At 39.9% G+C, this 19,897-nt stretch overlaps 1 protein-coding gene and 1 non-coding gene across 2 annotated transcripts in view; one reads left to right on the forward strand and one right to left on the reverse strand.

Moving 5' to 3' along the window:
* The window catches only part of ITPRID1 (ITPR interacting domain containing 1), a 201,061-nt gene that overhangs the window by 14,265 nt on the left and 166,899 nt on the right, over positions 1–19,897 (forward strand). The gene's annotated exons all lie outside the window — the stretch shown is intronic.
* Positions 12,531–12,656, reverse strand: LOC115869280. The gene has a single exon (XR_004046097.1). It is a non-coding gene; the product is annotated as a small nucleolar RNA SNORA54 (small nucleolar RNA).

A 19,897-nucleotide genomic window follows, 5' to 3' on the forward strand; every position in this document is an offset into this window, starting at 1 on the left:
TTGTATTTCTCATCATTGTTACATCGCATCCTGACTGGCTCCTCTCCTCCCCGAGACCCCTCTGCAAGGGGATCTCCAGAAACTGCCCCTCATTAGAAGTGTATCAAATCCTGAGAAAAGGAAGTTGTTAGTGTGTTAGTTCTTCCTGAATCACGAAAGAGCCCTATTTTCCTTCTGGCCTAAAACTTTTTGGAACAATTAAAACAAATCAGACCTCTCAGGGTCATTGAGTCAAGTATGACTCCTAGAGATCCTATGGACGGCATAGAACTGCCCTTATGGATTTCCAAGGTTATCAATCTTTATGAGAACAGAAGGCGTTATCTTTATCCCTTGAAGTGGCTGGTAGGTTCAAACTGCTGACCTTGTGCTTAGCAGACCAAAGCATTATAGCCAACAGCCTAGGAATTATCGAGTATATCCAGATCCGGAAATCCATGGAAAGGATATTACAAGGGGAAAGATAAGTATTTGTCAGTAATATCTGCTATTTTATGAACTTGTTACAACTTTTTGTCAAAGTCAAAAGGTAATGTAGGTAGTGTTTACGTAATGTAAGTCCACTCATTGTTGTCTATAAAAATGTCCTTGGCTCAATGGTGATTTCCTTTTCAACCATACTGTGGAAGCTTGGTCAGAAAGGGGCAAAATAAGTATCCACTTCTATTATTACTATATCCAGTCAATTCAGTTCACTTTGTCAGATATTTGCTAAGCAGTCTGAGCAAATGGGAAGGGGGCCATATTTGACCTCTGGCTACAAAAGTGGGACAGCGAATTCTCCTCCATATCTGCCCAAGAATAACGCCTGTGAGGCAGATGTCAGACATGCCTCCACCTCCAAATTTCCTTTCCCTATTCAGACACCATTTGGCCCTCTCACCGCACTTTACTTTGCTAGATTTGATAATACATTGCAGAACCACACTGAACTCACAGACAGCACTCACGAGTATGGTGTTTCTTAGGGAAGTTAGCAGTGCCTCTTCTCAGTCATGTCAGCAGATGTGTCCCTTCCTGTCCTGTCTCTCTCCACTTCTTAGCCTTTCCATGCTATAGTCCCATGGCCTTTAGCCATCTTGGGCAAGTGTTACAAAGCTCCTTAAGCACTGATAGATGCCCAAAGAGCACCTCACTCTTGAAGGCAACCCCAGGATTCTATGACACTCGGCTTTACTAGTTCTGGGAAGCTTACAGCTCACAGCTCTGCCTCGCAGTCTTTGCACTACCCCTCTGCTCTGTCTCATGGTCTTGGTGCTATGGCTTCTGGTGCCACTGGTGCCCCAGGTAAGGATCTCGCACAGGCGTCACTGGTGGCTCTTTTTCTTGGTGGTTGTGGATTTCCTGTTCCAACTTCTGGGATAGCTCATGCTTATACCTCTTGGAATGGCAGAACTGTCCAATGCCCAAGTTAGAGTCTCCTACACTATTTGTATGCTCCGAACCAGTAATTTGGTGGGACTTAAGAAAGCTCTGGTATAGAAGAGCCACACCAAGTCATTTCACTTCACTGCACCGTTATTTTTGCCCTGTGTGCAAAGGATATGGGAATATTATCCAGCTTCCTGGCATATAATAGAAAACTCCCCCAAACGCCATGCATTTGCATTCCAAAAACATTGTATGCTTCAGTTACAGCAATGAGCGATTCCCAGCATATGCAGCTGTTTTGAGTCATGGCTTGTGCTCTCGTTTTAGGATTAAAGATGAGAGAGCTCCCTCCATTTTGTTACTTTCCAATATGGCCAGATTTCGCATATTAGTTGTTAAAAAGTCATTGCCGTTTTCTTATTGGCGTTCATCTGTTTTTTAGGTTGGGTAATCTAAGTCATAAGAATATGCATTCCCCCCGTGGGGATCAGTAAAGTATGATAATAAAGGAAGAAAGTTTTTGTTTCTAGTTAGAATGCAGCTCATAAACTTTTCTATATTACTTGAAATGGCCTCCTTTAAAAAACTTTATTCACCTATCCTCGGATAGCTTATTTTACATTTTATGTAACACAGCTAATTGTTTATGCCCCTGTCTTTTTCCTGGGAAAAGAGCTCCTTAATGCATGGAAAATATGTTATTTTTATACCCCTAGGCCCCAGAAAAGTGCCAAACCAGAGATGATGTTCAATAAATCCTTATAAAATGAAATAAAAATGAGTAAGATTTGTATCCAGTTCTTAAGAAACTCACAATCTAATAGAAGACATCAGTCCAACACAAAAGTCCCCTTTGTAATAATGATTTTATAGAGTGTTAGGCAATTTCTTATGCATCATTTCATGGATCCCCACAATAGCTGTGAATGACTATCTAGGAAGTAACTATCTGCGTATTATTGATGAGTATACTACGGTTCGGAAACTAAGACGTTCCCAAAGCCTTGTAGATAAGTGTTAGAGCCAGGACTGGAGTTAAGAGCTTATAGCTTCACGTCTTAATCTCTGTCTCTGGATCTGTCTCTCTCGGTCTCAATTTTTTTTATTGTAAATCGGGTAAAAGTTTACAGAGCATGTAACTGGCTTTATATTAAAAAATTCACAGACATTTCCTTCTGCGTCCCTCAATGAATGCAACATCACGTGCCCCCTCCTTTCAACCTGTGTTTCCATTTCTCCTCTGTTCCTAACCCTTCTGAATTTGCCACTTGGATAAATGCTGCCCTTTTGATCTCAAATGGATGATTATTCTAAGGCTTGCATTCCTCAATAGGGTTACTATTCCACCTTGTGGATTTGTCTATTGTTTAGCTGAAAATAGAGACACGGAAATGAGTTCATTTACAGACTGAAAGAGTGATTAAGGGTCAGTCTTAGGGATTCCACCTGTCTCATTCTGAATAGTATCCTTGATCTTTCTACTTTTTTTTTTTTATGATTTTGAGTTTTCCTACATTTTTTCCTCCATTAAATGCACGGCCTTTTGATGTCATCCCTTCAAAGCAGTAGGAAGTAGTACCGTCCAAGTTGTCTGGTCTCAAGGCCAGGGAGACTGATTGTTCAGGCTGTTCATTAATCCATTGGACTAACTGTTTCCATGCACCTTCACTTTTCAACACTCTTATTTCCTCTGGACAGCAGGAGACCAAGAGTTGTACCTCAGATGGCCACACATGACCTTTTAAGACTTCAGTCCCCACTCACTACTGCGGGATGTAAAACATTGTCTTTGTGGACTATGGAACGCTAATCGCCCTCAGTGTCTCAGAGACCATGGTCCTGAGCCCCTAGACCTAGTGACTCATTTCTTTGAAGTGTTCGCTTATGTCTAAGACGTTTCTACAACTGTCCCCTTTGTATGCTGTATCACATTCATGTAGATAGTTACAACAAAGGTAAATAAATACTAATGTATAAACACCATCTATCTGTAGACTATACATATTTCTTCTTGCATCCATTCAGCCTGCGTGTCTATCCATGCATCCACCTGTAGATCACTGTGATTAGAGGATTGTTGATGGAACACTGTTATTTTTGATGTGACACTATTTACTCAGTTACCTTTAGTTCTAGTTTCCCTTCCAGTGTCTTCCTCTGCCTCCTTAGTTTTTTGTCAACTCCCTCTTATTGAATATTATTTCCACCTTTGCCCAAGTTAATAGGTACCTACCTTCTAGCTGGTAGCTTACCCTACCATGACCTTCCATCCCTGGTAGCCATCAAAGAAGATTCTTTTATTTTCAAAGCTTTTTCTTGACCCTTTACTATTGTAAAGAGACTTTAATGTATGAGTCTGAATCTTTGTATGGTTATTCTTGGTCTAAGATACAATTTCTGGACAACATCTCTATTGACATTCGGGCCTGCATGACTGCTAGCCCTATCTTTTTATCTTGGACAATCTTATGCATTTATAAAGTGGTCAGCAGCATCCTTGGCCTCAGTTCAGTAGAAGCCATAGCATTCTCAACTCTAATGTAACACAAAACAAAAAATGTCTCCAGACATTGTCAAATGTCTCTTGTGGACCCATTCACTCTCAATTGGGACTCAGTGGTCTCATAGATGAGATCACGTGGCAGGTGCTCTGACACAGGCACACATAAAATAAGAGAGACAGGGACCCCTTTAGAGTAGAACTGACATCTGGTTTGGATCCTTACTGTAGAAAGTTAGAATTGCCTTGGAAAACCTTACTGGGAAAAGACTGAATAACAAATATTTGCTGAGAACACATGATGTGTTAAATTTCAATCGAAGGAGGAAAATATAATAAGCATTGTTAAATGTCTTCCTAAGATGAAACACCATCTTAAAGTCCATCTAGTGGAACGTAGAGCTATTTGAGGACACTTATTCTCATGATATGCATTTAGCAGCTAGATTTATCATATTATCTACTAAAGATTCCGTAGGAAAGAATTGCCTGCCATTTATTTGTGTAGATTACTAACCTATAAATCAGTCCCAATCATCTTCTAATTATACTGTACATGAAGGCTGTGCTTTCCCATAAGTTTCTGGCTCATTGGGGACGTTACAAAACATTGAGCTTGCGTCTTTTTGCATGACTGTGGAAGGACTGGCATTTACCTCAAGGGCTCCTCTCTGCTCACCCAGAGCCCCTGGACCCACTTGGTAACAGTGTTTCGCTCTGCTATCTTTAACTAACACTACAACCAACTCTGGTTCAGCTTGTTGACCACTGAACAGCTGAGGTAAATATGTTTCTCTCTTATTCAGAATCATTAGAATGCTGAGAAAGAGTCCGATGTCACTGATATAATATGCCCTCTTTCTCTGAACTGACGAAAGCTAAGTGGGTAATGGATACCTCGGGGGAAGAGGAGGGATACAAAGCTCTTGGGCTTTCTCAGGCCTCAAGACAGGCCTGAGATTCTCAGCTCTTGGTGGTCAAGAGGTAGGAGAAGTCTTAAGAGACAAGGAAGAACTCTCACAGCAGGAGGAGAGCCAGACTTCAGGGCTGGGTGGAAGGCATTTCCATCCTGCTCACTGTTTCTAAAAGCTCTGCATGAGGACTTCATTGTCAGAGAGGAAAGAGACGAAAGAGACGATTATGAGCCCCCTTCCCCCGATTCTTCCCTCTTCCACCTCAGCATTTTCCTTTTATCTCCTTGATGCCTTTCTAAATGAAGTATAATTTGAAATGCACAAGTCCTTTTGCATCAGTGCAAACTCTATTAAAGACACCTATCAAAATGAAGAGTCTTGGAGTACTGGAATGTTTGACGCAAGAACAGAATTCTTTGTAGGCAGTGTTCTAGTACCATGTCTTTTACAAGGATGCATGCGGGATGTGACTGACATTCAGTTCTATAAATGGATGTAGTTTCCCTCCTAATATTAAGTCTCTCTTTTTTTTTTCACCTGAAAGACCTCAAAGTTACTGAAATTATATGGAGGATTAGACTGAATGTCAGTCCTTATAGGTTGGTTTCCTTCTTTGGATGTTGTTTGGTGTGTATGTTGTTCCCTCTGAATTTTCTCATTGAAGTACTGTTAATTGAGTTTCTCCACCCTGGATATCAATTTTACTGTCCGCATTTCCAGTGATGGTTTGCAATGCAAATGGTTGGGTTGGTAACAGGGAGTACCATAACCATGGTAACCAAATGAAGACAAGTTTGCTTTACTTCTGTAGACAGAGCGTTCTAGTCTTGCATTCAGACCCAATGTCAGTGCCAACAGGTCAAAGGCCATTAAAGGAACAGCAAGTGCTTCCATAGAAATAAAAACACAACAGGAGCTCTGTATTAGTACCACGCACAAACACTTCCTCTAAGTCCAGCCCTTATAATCCTTTGTATTTCCAACTTCTGCTTTCTTTCATGTAGAAGAGTGAGTGGCAAGAGTTACTACTATTTTTACCTCTAGCTTATCCATAGCTTTCGGCAAGCAGACTGTCCTGGCTTTCTCTGCTGGCAGCAGACAGAAACCTGGGGCACATTGTATGGTCACAAGAACTTGTTCAGTCCTAGCAGCAGTTGCTCTCAAATTGTCAAGAAGGCCGCCAAGACCTCTACACACACTGTTGAGAACCAGAGCCATCTACAAGGGCCGGATCTCTGTAGAGACACCTTCATTCCGGTACAGTAGCTTTTACCTGGTGGTGCTGTTTTCTTCCTGCCGTCTGTGAGGACGTGGAATTAGCCATTGTTTTCATTCTTCTCGGTTGAAATCTAGGGCATCTGTGGCATGTTTTGAAACTTCTTGAACTGCAGCTGTGTGGTTGGGTACTTCCTAGGAAAAGAGTCCGTGAACAATAAGGTAGCATGATCTAAATGCCATGGGTTCTGGCCTGGATAATTTCAGTATACCTACCTTCGCTCACCTCCCTAGCCTAGCCGCCATGGCTCCAGCATCATGGAACAGTTAAGTCCCAGGCGGTGCGATGCTGTAAGCACAGAATTGCTACTTTAGGCCTTCTATAGTCTGATTAAGTTCCCTTAAAAACAAAACAAAACTCACTGCCATCAAGTTGATGCTGACTCATGGTGACCCTTTAGGATGGAGAAGAAGTACCCCTGAGTGTCCAAGACTGTAACTTTTGGGGGGAGTAGAAAGCCGCATCTTTCTCTCCAGGATTGGCTGGTGGTTTTAGACTCCTAACCTATGGTGAGCAGCCCAATTCAGAACCACTACACCACCAAGCTCTGAGTAAGGCCCCTAGGTGGCACAAATTGCGTTCAGCTATTAATTTAAAATGGAGCCCTGGTGGTGGTGTGGTTATATGTTGAACTACAATTCACATGGTTGGCAGTTCAAAACCACCAGCAGCAACATGGGGCAAAAACAGGGCTTTCCACTCCCATAAACATTACAGTGTCAGAAACCCACTATGAGGGGGTCACTATGAGTCAGCATTGACTCGATAACAGTGAGTGAGTTTATTAATTTAAAAGTTGAGAGTCTAAACCCACTCACCAGCACAGAGAAAGAAAGGCCTAGCAATTTACTTCCATAAAGTTAATGGACATGAAAATTCTACTCTGCAGTATAAAGGGTCACCATCAATCAAAATTGACCTGCTAGCCATTGTTTTGTTTATTTTCATCATTGCTATTTATTTTTATAAATTTTATTTCAATCCTTGTAAGATGAGATGCAGGAATTCTATTTTTTCATTCTTTCTTTGTTATTCTTTGTTTCTTGGTACCCCTATATCATTTTCAGTCCCTCCTCACCCCCACCCCACCCCCTTACACCTGAGGTCTGGTTCATTAGGATGAAGTGAAAGAGCTGAACGCGTTGGCTTCTAATAAGATGTGAATTCACTAGTTATGAAGACTGAGCTTGACGTCCTGTTGTTGTTGGCTTCTAATAAGATGTGAATTCACTAGTTATGAAGACTGAGCTTGACGTCCTGGGGGTGGTCACATGCCTGGGAAGGCAGAACCTGCTGGAAACGTGAAGACATCTCCTTTGGGAAGATGACAGAAAAGCAACCCAGGGACAGCATCTCCAGACAAACAAAACACCCAGTCACCTTTGAACTTCAGATAAACAGCAACAAAATAAATTAGCTTAAGCATGTCGCAAATATTAGATGAGCTATACTTCTGCTAGAAAGTACTTGATTTCTATCTGAAATTCAAGTGTAACTGGTGTCCTAAATGTTTTTGTTGCTGCTGTTAAACCAGGAAAATCCAAGGGTGGAAACTGAAGACGGCGATAAGAGAAAAAGGTTCCATTTCTCACTGAATGTTCTTAAGAATTTTCCAGAGGGGAAAAATCATCTAATCATGAGAATCTTATTATAGCATGTGAGGAGATGATTTGATATTGAGAATAAACCCTTAGAGGAGGAAGCAGCAGTCGAAAAATCATCAGTGAGTCCAGAATTCAATCGTACTTGCCTGACAATATTAATACATGGTTGTTCACTACCAGTTTCCCAATTAGATTTTGTAAATGATTGTGATTATTGTTACAAGTAGGATTGATGTCCATCAGATTGTTAGGCCACCAAGGAGTTGCCCCACTAGCCTTACACAGAGCTCCTTGGCTAGTTTGCCAGTGTGCTGTCCCACGTACTGGGAGAGACTGATCTCCTGGTCCTTTGGGCTAGTCTCTCAGGACAGGGCTGGAGCTCCTGCAGAACGGGGTTTTATAAGGCTCTTTTTCCTGGTCAGTCAGAATCCAAGGCATAAATTTCATAGCGACCCTTTTCATTCACAATTCTTTTGTTAAAATTTGCTGAACCCAAACTTCAAGATAGTCCAGATAACTTCCCCATTTCTTCAATGGTCCTCTGTGGGATTTCAAAAACAAGTGTCCAAATTTTGCCAACATTTTCGTTTGTTCAGATAGTTGATGTTCGTACAGAATAAGGTTTGTCTTCAATCACATTTCACCTCTTTGGAAACAAGAAAACCACTCATACACTTTCGTTTTTTCCCATAGCGCTGTCCTTGGAAGCTGTGTTCGGCATCACAACAGGTTCTGTGGCATTTTTCCTGAGCAGGAAACAAAATTTCACAGCCTCACACTGTTGTCTTAAATCGGCCATCACAAAAATCAAAATTCAAGTATAACTGCTTTTTATGAAAAATTCACCGAGAGAACTTTCCCAGGTGACCACCACTGGGTGCATTAACTCAGAGTGAGTTGCTTGATGCTCAACTAGTGGGAAAAATACATACTACGAAAACTCCCCCCAGCGGACTTGTTTTTCCATTTGGGGTGGGGTGCTCCTTCATACATGTAATTGGATGTCCTATATCTTTTACTTTCTTATGCATGCGTTGGTTGTATCATCAGCATGCACTGATGTTACTTCAATCTATGACAGCAACAGCTGGAATATTGACAATAGTACATCTTTTATTAAGCACTTCCTTTTCTGTTTGTCAGCTTGTACGTGAATAAGAATGCTTTCTTCCTTTCTCATCTGAATGTCTTTTGTTTCTTTTCGTGATGTATTGATCTGTATTGACTAGGACATGTGGAAGACATTGGGTAGAAATCATAAGAACAAAATCTTTGCTTTGTGTCCAATTGTGTCCAATATTTAGAAGAAAGATTATACAGTGTGATACTAGCTGTAGGTTATTGAAAGTCATTCTTTCAGTTTGAAGTAGTTAGGTCATTTATATTACTGATTTGCCAAAGTTTCTAATCATTAATGAGTATTGAATTTTGTCTGATGCTTTTTCTTCTATTAATCAGATGTTTTTCTCCTTTATTCTGCTAAGGTAGGAATTACATTGATATTTCAGTAATAAGTCCATTTTACACGCCTAGGCTAAGCCCCTCCCCCTTGGTTTTGATGACTGCGTTTTACATGTGACTGGATTTGTGTGCTAATAATATGGTAAGGGATTTGGTTGCGCCGATGTTGATGAAGGATGATGGCAAGTCATTTCTGTTTCTTGTAATATCTCTGTCAAATATTGTAATCCGAGTTATACTGGACTCATTGAGGAGGCTCCTTCTCTCACTGTGTTCAGAAAGCGTTTTTATGATCTCGGTGCTATAGCTCCCCTTTGGTAGAATTCACTAGTAAGGACAACTAGGCCTGAGGTTTCTCTGTGGGATGGATTCTGATCACAAATATAGTTGCTTTAATAAGTATAGAACTATTTTAACCATTTATATCTTCTTGTGATGTTTTATTAAGTTGTGTCTTCCAAGAAATTTACCATTTAGTCTATTTTATCAAATAAATGACAGGAAAACCCCTTCTTAGGATTTTATCATTAATAAAAATTCTAACAATTGATTTTGTTACTTTTATTTATTGTGTTTTCTATTTCTTTAATTTCCTTACTTATTTCTATTATTTCTTTTGTTTGGATTTAATTTTCCCACTTTTAATTTCTTCTCATGGTGGACACATAGACTGTTTACAAGGGGCGTCACAAAGATCGTGGGAAAAAAAAATCCATTGTCTTTTATTCTGTTTTTCTACTTTTTGAAGCGCCCTAATACGATTTTGCTTTGGGCCCCTAACTGCGAGGTTAGCAGTTGGAAAGTACCAACTCCTCCAAGGAAGAACAATGGGTATTTCTAGTCACATGAAAAATCACAGTCTTGGAAACTCACAAGGGCAGTTCTACTCTCTCCTCCAGGGTCTCTGAGTTGGTAGCGAGACTACTACATTTGTTCTTTTCTGATGGATACACTTTAAACTGCAATTTTTTTCTTCTAAGTATTACTCATGCTTTGACTGCATATCATAGAATTTTATAGATTACATTTTATTAACTTTTTGGTTTAAATATCATAGAATACTCCCATTTGGTTTATTATTTGACCCAGGACTGTTTAGTGAATTCTTGTTTAGGTTCTAAGTATTTGGGGCATTTTCTAGATATTTTATTGTTACAGGTTCCTAATGTAGTACTGGCTTTATCAGGAATATTTTATTTGCATGCTTTTTAGGAATTTACTTAGTTGTGTTCTGTGGCCCAGTGTATGATCTATGTTGGTGAAAGCTCCATGCGCATGTGAGAAGGAATGTGTGTTTGGCCGGTCTTAGGGAAGGGTTCTCTAAAATATTCATCAGAGTAAGTTGACTCATGGTGGTGATCAAGTAATCTGTATGCTTTCTAAATTTCTATTTTTTTTCTTTATTTGCAAAGAGAAGAATGTTAAATATTTGACTATTATTTTGGATCTATGTAGCAATCAAAACGTATTGGCTCCTTAGCGATATGGCAGGGGAGGTTGGAGGGAAATAAGAAGCTAATAATGATGAGCATAAGAAAGAAAAAAATGTTGAAAAACTGATTGTAGTGCTGATTATACAACTCTTCTTGACGTTACTGAATTATTCAATTGTACTATATGTAAATGTATGCACAATATGCTAGTAAAACAAATTTTTAAAGTATTGCTATAAAACTATAGAAAACTTTATTAAATAAAAGTACTGAATGTGAATTTATTGTTTCTCAACATATCCTCCATCGAGGTTTACAGACTTCTAAGCAGTGTTCCCATCTCTCTAATGCTTTCCCAAATAGTTTGTTGTGTTTCAGTTTGTTGTTTGGTAGCTTCCAGTCTGCTCTGACTCATAGTGACCTGATGGACAACAGAATGAAACACTGCCTGGTCCTATGGCGTCGTCACCTTTGCTCTTAGGTTTGAGCCCATCGATGCAGCCACGGCTTCCATCCATCTTGCTGAAGGTTTTCCCTTTATCAGCTACTCCTCTACTTTAGCAAGCACGAGCTCCTTCTCCAGGGACTGGTCTCTCTACCAACATGGAGAACGAACATGAGTCAAAGTCTTGTCATTTTTGCCTGTGAGAAGCATTCTGGCTGTATTTCTTCCAAGACAGATTTGTTTGTTCTTTTGGCAGTCCATGGAACGTTCAATTGTTTTCACCGACACCATAATTCAAATGCATCCATGCTTTTTCTATCTTCCTTAGTCACTGCCCGATTTTCACATGTATTTGAGGTGATGGAAAAATACCATGACTAGGGACAGGGCCCTTGGTTCTCAAAGTAATATCTTTGTTTTTCAAAACTTTAAAGAGATCTTGTGCAGCAGATTTTCTTAGTGAATTGTGCCATTTGATCTCTTGACTGCTATATCCATAAACATTGATTGTGGACCCAAGCAAGGTAAAGTCTTGGACAACTTCAGTCTTTTCTCCATTTTCCATGATGTTGCCTACTGGTCCAATTGTGAGGATTTGGGTTTCCTTTACATCGAATGGTAGTCCATACTGAAGGCTATAATCCTTATTCTTCATTAGCAAGTGCTTCAAAAGCTCCCAATTTTCAATAAGCAAAGTAGTCATCTGCATATAACAGGTTATTAATAAGCTTTCTTCCTGTACTGATGCAACATCCTTTGTAATCGAATCTAGCTTCTATGATTACCTGCTCGGCATACAAATTGAGTAGATGCAACCTTGATGCACACCTTTCCTTATTTTCAACCATGCCGTATGCCCTTGCTCTGTTCACACAACTTCCTCTTGATCCCTGAACAGGTTGTTCATGGGCACAATGTGGTGTTCTGGGATTGCCGTTGCTCTCAAGGCTATTCACCCATTTTTATGGGTCACACAGTCAAATGACTTAGCATAGTCAATAAGACACAAGTGAATTTTCTTCCTGGTATTCTTTGCTTCCATCCAAGATCCATCTGACATCAGCAATGCTACCGTTTGTTCCACATCCGCTTCTGAATCTGAACTGACCTCTGGCATCTCCCTGTCAATAGACTGCTGCAATTGTTGTGGGATGATCTTAAGCAAAATTTTACTTGCATGTGTTATTAATGATATTGTTCTATCATTTGAGCATTCTGTTGAGTCACCTTTCTTTGGAATGGGCAAAAAAATGATCTCTTCTAGTGAAGAGATGGCCAAGAAGGTATCTTCCAAATTCCTGGCATAAACAAACAAGCATGTTAATTGGTGTTACATCAATTCCTGGAGCCCTGTTTTTGCCTAATGTGTTCAGTGCAGCTCAGACTTTTTTCTCAGCACTATTTGGTCTTGGCCATTTGCTACCTCTTGAAATAAGAGAATGCCAGGAATTTGGAAGTCACCTTCTTAGCCAACTCACTAGTTCTTTTTGGTACGGTGACTGTGCATTCTTCCCACATTTTTTCCCCCTTGTCTCCCAAATATAAAATCAGACAGACAAGTTTTGTCAGTCTTACATTATTCTGGGAATTTCTGTAGCACTGGAATGGAATCCGCCAGCAGTAAATCTGATAACAGGTTACAAACAGTGCATGTTCCCTCATTCTTTTGATGCTTCCTACATCATGTAATAGTTTGCCCATAGAATCTTTCAATATTTCAACTCGAGGCTTGAGTTTTCCTTTAGTCCTTCCGTTTAAAATATACTGACTGTGTTCTTCATTTAGGGTTTTCTAACTCTAGGTCTTTGCACATTTTATTATAATCGTTCACTTTGTCTTCTCACGCTGCACTTTGAAATTTTCTGTTCAGTTCTTTGACTTTATCGTTTTTTTTCCATTTGCCTTAGCTCCTGTAGGATTAAGAGAAAGTTTCAGAGTCTTTTCTGACACCCACTTTGACCTTTTCTTTCTTTCTTGTCTTTCAAAAGAACTGCTGCGCTCGTCATAGATGATGCTCTGGCTCTGTCAAGCGGCTCATCAGGTCTTCTATCAGCAGTGTTCAATGAGTCAAATCTCTTCGTGAGATGTTCTCAAAATTCAGGCGGAATATACTCAAGGTCATATTTGGAATCTTGTGGACTGGTTTTAATTTCCTTCAGCTTTATCTTGAACTTATGTATGAGTAGTTGATGATTTATTACACTGTCAGTCACTGACCTGGTTCTAGCTGATATTGAGCTTCTCCATCATGTCTTCCCACCGATGTAGTCCATTTGATTTCTGTGTACTCCATGTGGAGAAGTCCATGTGTATAGTCAGCATATGCTACTTTCTATAAACAAGTTATTGGTATTACAAAATTCTATCATGTGATCTCCAGTTTCATTTCTATCATCACGTCCATATTTTCCGACTACTGTTCCTTCTTTTTTGTTTCCAACTTTTGCATTTCAATCATCAATAATTTTCAATGCATCTTGACTGCATATTTGATCAATTTCAGACTGAAGACATTGGTGAAATTCATCAAATTCTTTATCATTAGCTTCATGGTGGTTGCATAAATTTGAATAATAGTTGTGTTGCTTGAATTTCCTTGACTACAGATAGATATAATTCTATCACAGACAGCATTGTACTCAAGATTGACCTTGACATGTCCTTTTTGGAAACGTTTTCCAACATAATAAATCATGATCATCTGATTTAAAATGTCCATTTTAACTCACTGATGCCAGAATTTTGATTTTATGTTTTCCATTTAATTTTTAAACTTCCAGTTTTCCCGGAGTCATAGTTTGTATATTCCAAGTTCTGATTATTAACTGATCTTTGCAGTGGTTCCTTCTCATTGGTTGTCGCTCTCCATCAGCAAAGGAAGGTCTCAGAGGCTTCACTCCACCGGCTTGACTCCAGCCATGTCATTATGGTCGATTATACTTTGACAAGGCAGCTTGTTCTCAGTCATATTTTGATGGGCTCATCTTCTGGCACCATCTCTGAGAACATGGTGCTTCTTTTGATGAGGATTTTTCAGTATCTCACATTTTGATTCCATCCATATGACTTTCCATGGTTAATTCCTCAGAAATGGACGGCCTATTCCTTCTTCAAAGTCTGTTCCCAGTCTGGAAGCTCTGTTGAAAACTGTTCACCTGTGTGACATACCAGTGACAGAGCTTGTAGCATGACAGCAGCGCACAAGGCAGCACCGCGGACAAGCCCAACGCTTCCCTGTCAGGGCTCTCAGTTACACCACATCAGAATAGCCAAAGTCCAGGCTTGCTTATGGAACACAATCTCACTCCTTTTAAAGGTTCTTTGTGTTTGGGGAACAAAAAGAAGTATGAGGGGGCAAGAACAGGGTTGTGGGCTGGGTTAGGTAAGGTTTCCCACTGAAATTCCCATAAAACAGCCTTGAAGAATGAGCAAGTATAAGATCATGAAGGGGGTGGCGGGCAGCAGGCTCAGAACAACTTTGCGGGCTTTTTCTCACCAATGCAGCGTTCATTTTTTTAAATAGTTTTTGGTGATAAGCCCCCATGATGGTCCTTCAAGAAAATCTGTCAAGTTTATCTTTGGGGAATAAAAACAACACCCTCCCCCCCCCCCCCCGCCACACACACACAAAAAGTCACCATCGCTTTTGATTTGCCCTCTGTGTTGATAATGACCCCAAGACAAGTAAGAACATGGCTGAAAATACGTGTGGGCCACTGTCCACTGCTCACACATACATGCTTAAGCATGTTTAGTTGGAATCAGAGAACGTGTGAACTAGAACCCTAGTATTAATAATGCTTTACTTATCCTTGTGTTTTTCTCCTCCGTTATGTCAATAGTCTTTATTGATTTGATATTTTCATTATTTTAAAATTTCTTTTAAAATCTGCTAATATCCTTTGTCTTGAAACATACTTTATCTTATTTTATTGAATATGCACCAGCTTTCTCATGCTTAGTGTTTGCATTGCATACTCATATTTCTTTTAATTTCATCCTTAATCTGTGTCTTTATAGTTAAATGTACTACTGGAAATGACCTATATTGAGTAATTTTGTTTTGTTTTTGTTTTAATTAGTCTGATAGTCTCTACTTTGTATGTGAGTGTTTGGTCTGTTTATATTTAGTGGAATTATTGATAGGTTTTTAAGTATCCGATGTTGTTTGCTGCTTTCTATTTCTACATTTACTTTTTATTTTGCTGTTTCTCCTATTCTGCTCTATATTTTCTTTTGCATTTTGTGATGGGAAGTTAAATTAAGTGGTTCTTTAAAATTTTTTTTCTTTTTAAAATAATTTTATTGGGGGTTTGTACAACTCTTATCACAATCCATCCGTACATCCATTGTGTCAAGCACATTTGTACATTTGTTGCCATCATCATTGTCAAGGCATTTCCTTTCTACTTGGTATCAGCTCCTCACTTTTCCCCTCCCTCCCAACCCCTCCCTCATAATTATTCATTTTTGTCTCTTTTCCTTTTTTTTTCTTTTCCTTTCTATACTGTTCCTCCATTTTAGTCTCTTTGCCCTTCCTGGTATGTGGTGATGAGTACAAGTTGCTTTGAATTTGCTGAAGCTTACGGATTGATGAGCAAGATTTAAGCATCAAAAATGAGAAGAACAGGAAGATGAATTATTAGGTCAAGGGGCTGCTTGCTAATAGCCACATGGGAACGTGTTTGCTCCTGCAAGGGGTACTAAACAAGGCCTACTACTTGGCATTTCTTCTCTTTTATGCTTACGAGGTTCTGTATTTCAGGACGTATCCTCTTGCCATAGTTGTAAACGAGCCTACATACAGTGTTGGCTTTATGAGGTGAAAGTATAAACCCTAGGGCATAAATGATGGAAGTCTTCATGGGCTCCTGGCAAACACGTTCAATGTTGGAACGCACTTTAAAGTTATTGGCTTGTGCAAGTCTTAATGCATGAGTATGTCTGACAATGCACCCTTTCTGCATTTGCAGATTTTATCTGGAACAGAATTCTACTTTCCATTGTTAGCAGTGTGGTATATATGTGTACAGTACTGTAGTGCCAAGACAGTTTCTTTTTACCATTCCTAAGGAATACAATTTCTCATCTTTTGCGCATTCTCTGGGATTTTATGATTATGATAATGGCTAGGAAGAAAGGATATGGCATATCTGACAATAACAATATGGAGAATATCTCTGTGATTTGTCTCTGTAAATTAACAGGTAGAACATTACAGGATTTAGACACAGGAGATGGCCTTATGATTTGATCTCTTTTTCCCACCATCAATTATTTCTTTGTGTCCTTGAACATATCACTTTATTCTTTAGGCAGTTAAGAACCTTTCCATCATAATGGTTTCTATTGAACTAAAATATGATGCAAATTCTCTGGCACAACAATATTTATTCTTTGAGTTGAAATGTGCTCCTGAAAGGTTAGATCACATTACTCGGCCACACTCTTTTAAAGGCACTAGGAATCATGTCGAAGGGAGCTATCATGGAGGCAAACTGTTTTTTTCTCTCCAGAGACCTAAGCTTCTCCTCCAAAGCCTTGTACTGTGCCCTCAACACACACTTCACCTTTCATACTCGAGGACAGCTGTCTTGTGCATCTTTCAGTACGACGTGGTAGAGTTTGCCTCTTGGGATAGATGTTGCTGTTGATGTGTGTTATCCAGTCTTTTTTGGTGCACAGCGACCCCATGTGGCAGTGTAGGAGAGCTATCTCACAGGGTTTTCTAGGCTGTAATCCTCACAGGAGCAGAACACCAATTATTTTTCCGACAGAGCTGATAGGTAGGGATATTCAGATACCTAGCCTTTCAGTGCACAGCCATAGGTTTCTATTATACTACCAGGGCTCTATATGCTCTAGTCAAAAAATACTATTTATAGACAACTGTTAGAGCCCTGGTATAGTGGCACAGTGGTAAATCACTAGACTGCTAGCCAAAAGTTTAACAACTTGAACCACCCATCACTCCACAGAAGAAAAATGTGGCCATCAGCTGCTGTAATGATTAATAGCCTTGGACACTATGGGGCAGTTCTACTCTGTCCTAAATCAGAATCAGCTCAATGGCAGTGGGCTTGGTTTTGTTTGGTCTAGCTAAGGGTTAGCTCCTCCACATTCTTACAGTAGCCACTCAGATATTTAAGTCAACTGAATTTGTAGTTACCATTTTTGGATTTATTTATTTGTTAAGGACATCATTTGTACATTGCACTTTTATGAGCAAAGATTAGTCCACAGATTGTGCTTGCCAGCAAAGAGCCTACAAAGATGAGTACATGATGATCTCTGCCTACTGGGAGGAAAGATAGAACCAAGAGTAACAGCTATTGTCCATCCACTAAATAGTTATGGTTGATCACCTACTATTGTCCTAGTACCAGAATATGAAGTCATTGGCCTTGCCTTAAAAGAGCACACTGCAGAGTGCAGGAGACAAACTACAGTAAACCGCTCCCGCAGTGTGATGAATACTTCAGTGGGGCCTGCATAAGTTGCCATGCCTGCCCGAAGGGGGATGAGGAGAGAAGGTCCTACAGAAAGGCTTGTATTTGAGATCTTCGAGTCTATGGTGCAAAAGCAGTGAGGGTCCTTTAAACAAATAAATTGTAAATAGCTAAAGCTGCTAACAGGGAAAATTCTTAAGTCTCAATTTGGCTGGAAAGGAACTGAATGATAAATGATGAGACAAAAATTTAACAGTAACAATAATAACTGGTTAAGCAGGAAGTCTTTACATTTGGGGTGAGACTATGAAACGGGCAAAGACGATTGGTTGGGAACTTTGGAAAATTCTTTATCGTTGATGTGTTGTGGCCAAGAGACACTCACTGACAGGGTGGATATGTTAACTCTGTAGTCATCATCTAGTTTTTTTCACTGACCATATATGTGTGTATAAGCTTGGCAATGAATAAGGAAGACCTGAGAAAAATTGATGCATTTGAACTATGGTGTTGGTGAAGAATACCGCATGTACCCTGTACTTAGAAAACAAAACACATCTCACTTAAAGTACAGCCTGAATGCTCGTAAGAAGAAAATATGGTGAGATTGTCTGTAATGTCCTTTAGAAAAGTTAATAGGAGGGACACGTTTCTGGAAAAGGACATTATGTGTGACAAAATAGGGTCAGTACAAAAAAGATGAAAAGCCTCCAGGAGATGGATTGACGTAGTGACTGCAATCACGAGACCAAACATAACAACTGTGGAGATGGAAAGAGGCAGGGTTTCACCCTGTTGCACTTGGGTAGTTATCGGGTTGGAACTGACTGAATGGCACCTAACAACAATTCTTCTGAGAACTTGGACTTTATCCACGAAATCTAGCATACATTTCGTGTTTCCTGGAAAAGCAGCCCTGAAAAATCCATGAGGTTGCATTGAGGTTAGTCAAATGTATAAACCCCCCTCATAGAGAAATCTGCACACAGATAAGGTATCTTTTGAGAGCAAGTAGTTCTGTGGGTGGGGAGTGAGGTGTGTCCGAAGCTACCTAGAGTGTGTTGATGTTGGAAAGAGAGATGGAAGCCAGATGCCTTGGTCAGTTTGCTTAAGTCTTAATTTTCTATCCTGTTTCCTAGAATATGAAAACCTCCTGAGCGATTCCAAGCAGAATTAGAGCATGCTCAGAATAATGTTTTAGATAATGGCTCTGCCAGTTATGTAGAGGGAACCAGAGACAAGGTGATTCTGTTTAACACCATAAACATGGGTAATGTGTGATTATTAAAGATTATGTAACTTCAAATTATCAATTACTATCTATAGTATCACCTATATGCTAAGGCACTGCCTAAAGGACACAAAAATCCCGCTTGGGAAATGTACATCCAGAGTTCTACTTAGAGGCAAGGATGGCTTGACTTCATCATACGTGTTTGGGATATGTTGTCAGGAGAGATCAGTCCCTAGAGAAGGATATCATATTTGGAAATCAAAAAATAGGGAGACCCTCAAGATGAATGGACACAGTGGCTGCACAGTTGGCTCAAGCATAAGAATAATTATGAGGATGGCGCAGGACCAGGCAGTGTTTCGTGTACGTGGGGTCACTGTAGGTCAGAACTGACTGTTAAGGTTGCTTTTAAGTGGTCAAGAGCACGATGATAAAGTACAAGGATCTGCTGTGTATAGAATGATAGGTCAGAAGATAACATGTCACACTTACATAGTTGAATGTCTATGGCGTACGTCTTGAAAAACAAAGCATATGACACAATTCAGACCCACGGTGATGCTATGGGACAGTGTGGAACTGCCCCCGGCGTTTCCAAGGCTATACGTCTTAACAGAAACAGATGCTTCATCTTTCTCAACAAACCTATTGTACAATTTAATTTAATAAATGTCTATCGAATGTCTAAGCTCTTCGTTGTTGCCTTGTGGCATTGGGTTGATTCCAACCATGTGTCTCTTACGAAGTAGAACTGCTCTGTGGCGTTTATTGGCAGTGGTTTTTATAGAAGCAGACCGTCAAACCTTTCCTTCCGAGGTGCCGCGACACCGGTTTGGCCACCAACTTCCTGCCTTATCAGCACAAAACCTTTCTACCTCCCAGGGCATGATGAAAAGCTAGGAATAACAGATAAAGAATCACTATATATGCTGAAAGGGGTAGGATAGCTAGAGAAAGAAGATAGCATTTGATGTGAATTTAGAAGGTGAGCAGGGGTTTTCTGGAGAGAAGGGGAATTTGTAGCCATAATTAAAAGAACAATAAGTGATGATCCATGTGCTGGGAGGAAAGCATCTTGTGTGAGCCCTACACGTTCAGCTTAGAAAGCCGTGAGCCACAATCTCTCTGCACTTGAGACTGAAAATCACTTGGAGAAAAGAAATACTACCATATGGAGCAAACTGGCCTAGTTGGCAAAGCCCTCCAGTCA

The sequence above is a fragment of the Echinops telfairi genome, unplaced genomic scaffold, assembly GCF_000313985.2.
Source record: "Echinops telfairi isolate 266 unplaced genomic scaffold, ASM31398v2 ScPeMD7_23;HRSCAF=83, whole genome shotgun sequence".
Lineage (NCBI taxonomy): Eukaryota > Metazoa > Chordata > Mammalia > Afrosoricida > Tenrecidae > Echinops > Echinops telfairi.